Below are 4,053 nucleotides of genomic sequence, written 5' to 3' on the forward strand. Positions count from 1 at the left end.
ACCAGAACTGAACATGTAATTTTCATTCAGGACTAATTTGCTGAAATAATAATTCTATATTCTCTAATTTCCTTTTCGATAAATTTCATTAAATCTTTGCTTGATCTAAGGGTTTTTCCTCTTTTAATATGATTAATTCTGATTTATTTTCCTGACTGCGTGTATTTGTTATCATATTCTTATATATTTTTTTATCTTTGACTGAGACCCAGAAAACATAAGAATATAATATGATTAATTATAAACAAAAAAATTCTAATATTAATTAAAATTAAATGTTTCTCCTATGCTGAATCTGAGGTTGATTTACGGCTGCTTATTAAGTCTCATCAATGGAGACTCTCACCAAACTTACAAAAGTCTTGGTCTTGCAGAAAATGGTATTGTCTTGCTTTTATTCTTACGTTCATAAGGCTGCAACACCAAGTCGAGTCTTGCTCATCACTACTTGTTTCTGCTCAACATAGACGCTTAATTGTTTTATTGTCTTTTTAATGTTATTGGTTTTTAAGTACAAAGGAATGTTAGCAGGATTTGTAAAGAGTAAAGCAAAAACTTAGTAAAGAAAAAATCGACCATTTCTCCCCAATATCTAAAAAAATAAGATAGTTTTCGTACTGCCTTCGATATTTTTGCTTATGCCGACTGATCATTTAAGTGTGCATGTCGGTATTGACCACTTTAAATATATTACTTTACTCACTTTTAACCCCGCTTACGTAAAAATGAGCACTGTATCCGTATATGTATCTCGAATTTAACACAAATGTTATGTTTATTCACACATTGTGAATAAACTATCACTTACTACCAGGAATAGTTGCAACGTAATATTCGGACATTAACCAACAGAATATGTTATCCTCGATATTAACTGGGTAGAAATGAGATGAACTTAATTTCGGACATAAACCGTAACTTAAGTATACACTGCAATATAAGATAGTTTCATTTCATTGAATTTCTTAATGCAGCAAGTAATATGATTATAATGAACAATGTAACAAATTAGTTGATGTTTCTAGCGAATGTTCACTCGCAAGAGAATATTTTTAATATTAATTAACTAAATATTTTTGGAGAAAACAAATACTCAAGTATTATAATATACTAGAACTTATTTAAATGCCTGTATATTTTTAAATTTGTATATATCAGAACTATTTAGTTGTAACTATTCAATATCGTTTGTTGTAAGTCTGATAATTATTACCAGTGTATAAAATTATGGCGTCAATGTACAAACGCTTAACTCAGTTTTAGTATCGCAATGGAATTTGTATTAGATATAGTCAGCTAGTTTAATTTTTCAATTTCACTGTGTATAGTATATTAGCCTCGACACTGCCAATTCAACCTTATGATTTAGAAAACATATTTTCTTAAGTCGTTGCAATCCTATACGTTTTCAGCGTTATTCACTTAATATAAGCTACTGATGGTTATTTTAGTTGAATTAACTGCATTACGGTGCTCCTTGTTACACTAACGTATTAACTTATATACAGGGTGTCCCGACAAAACCGACCAGTTCCTATAAAAAATTCTCCAGACTCTTTATAGCAAGAAATACGCCCATAAATGACGATCGATAAATGATAATCGTTTTTTATTAAATAACTTTTAAAGAATTTGATATAATTTGATACTTTTTTAATATGATGAATACTAGTTAATAGTGACTTTAAACCTCTTTTGGGTTCGTCAGGAACCTGTAATATTGTACACGTTGCAATGCCATACGATAAATAAAATAAATGAATCTCAAATTTCTAACACCCTATCTTATCAACCCAAAACAAGCTGATTTTTAAATTGTTTCTATATTATATAATAGATACATATTTTATAATATACAGTGTGTCTACTTAGGTTGGCAACATATGCGAAACTTTTTTATCATTAATTTTACAAAAAAAGTATTCTGCATGTTCTAAAATCTAAAATGCAATCATCAGATCTTACATTTTCAGTCGTTTACCCGGTTTGCTAAAAAATTATTAATTTTGGTCAAGAGTTTTTTTGACAATATCGAAGAGTGTTATGATAAAAAATTAATCAGAACTACAAACTACGTTCAAATATGCAATTACATTCCGCTACTTTTTTGCATTTTTTTCTAAAATTACCTGCCGATACCAAATATTTATATTTTTTATTTATTTAAGAAAGATATAATTCGAGACTCACTAACATCAGGCAACTCCAGGACCGGTTTCGAGCCTATTAGCTCTCATTTTTATTTATTACAAACATTTTAAACGCTCCGTTCAGAAACTACTAAACAAAGTTGTACAATTTTTTTTAATAAACAGTAATCTTAGTTGTATTGATCACTATTAAATTACTTTATGTCTGTCTTAACATTTTAGCGATGCTGTAAAATTAATAATATCGTCATAATAAATTTTGTAATAATTTTAAAGAACATAACTTTGGTCTGATTCTCGTGTCGTTACCGTACCGTTGCCGGTTAATATGAACACCTTCATTTACGTATCTAATAACAATGTTTTGTCGTATCCTTTACATGTCTTTGCCGGTCGTTGGATGTAAATCTTCCTTAATTGTTCACAAAAGTTTTTAATACTACTTCTAACCATAGCCGGAGTAATACACTCTAAACCTCATTATGATTGTTTCCAAATGAGCAACATCTGTAAATGGCCTTTAGAAGAAAAATCGAGTGGCGACAAATCTGGGGACTCGGGTGGACAAAAAACTCTTTAATAATAATTTGTTTATCAGTACATCCTAAATTTTACACAAGTTTACTTACATTTGTATGGTTATTATAGACAAAAATGTTTTTTTAAGTAGCGGGATGTAATTACCTAGTTGAATTTTTAGTTTGAACAACTTTTTTAATAACCGTTTTCGATTTTGTCCAAAATAAAGTTACTTTGCTCTTGTCAAAATGTAATATCTTATGAGTGTATTTCAGATGTTTCAAAAATGCAGACATTTTTATAAAGAATATATTTTTTTTTAATAATAATAAAAAAGTTTTCCATATGTTGCCAACTTAAGTAGACACACTGTATAAAATGATGTGTTATTTGCAAGCTGATGAGGGTTAATAGGTCAGACACCGGTCAAACTCGATGTTTACCCAAAAAGAGCCATAAGCTTGGTTTGGTTTCACTCAAAAKCCATTTTACTTAAATTAAATTAAGTACTTAAAAAATGTACTCTTATTTGACTTCAATTCGCTTAAGCATGGGATTTTTGCGGTCTGATACATTCTCGCGCACGCCGCCTTGATGATTGTTGGTATACTTATAATACTTATACTCCGTACTTAATGGTATGAACACTATGGTTTAAGGGGCCTCAGTTGGTGTCTATAATATTAAAAATTATCAAAATATACCAAGTTCTTTTAACAATTTCCAGAACACCCTGTATCTTGATAGTTATAAAGATACAGAAATATTAAAAAAATTATATTATCATCAGTTCAATACTACACCCGCTTTTGGTAGTATATTCTGGCCCTTATTCTGCCCCAGAAATGCATTAAATTATTGATCCCGATGATGGCTTAAATAAAGCGGAAACGTTGGCTCAAGGAAAATAGTTATTTTTTTGTTTTTCTGTCACTATCTATTGACCGATTAACCGATTGTTTATCTAAGTTTATAGTTTTATATTTTGACTTAATTAAATGTTTAATTTTTATTACCTGGATATATGCGATCGATTCTCTGCATTTCACTAAACGCTTATTTACATCCTGTGTCCGTTTATTATAACAAAAATTTACTTTGACATTCTTATAATAGCTATACTTCTAGGGTATTTATTAATAATTGTTGAAACGAAAATAAATTATTCTCAAACTTGTGTTAAGTCTAAGACAAAAATACAATTCCAGATATTTAAAGTTTTGTGTAATTACTAGACTATGATTTAGACTTAAGTTATTTAATTTTTACGCCTTTCTATGTGTCTTTATTCGCATCGGAATATGTTCAATACTAGTATACATAAGCTGTAAAAACATTAAATTATTTTTATATTGTATATATTTGTACTAATATTATTATAGAA

Source organism: Dendroctonus ponderosae, unplaced genomic scaffold (assembly GCF_020466585.1).
Source record: "Dendroctonus ponderosae isolate FM_Combo_2020 unplaced genomic scaffold, Dpon_F_20191213v2 Dpon_F_20191213_8, whole genome shotgun sequence".
Taxonomy (NCBI): Eukaryota; Metazoa; Arthropoda; class Insecta; order Coleoptera; family Curculionidae; genus Dendroctonus; species Dendroctonus ponderosae.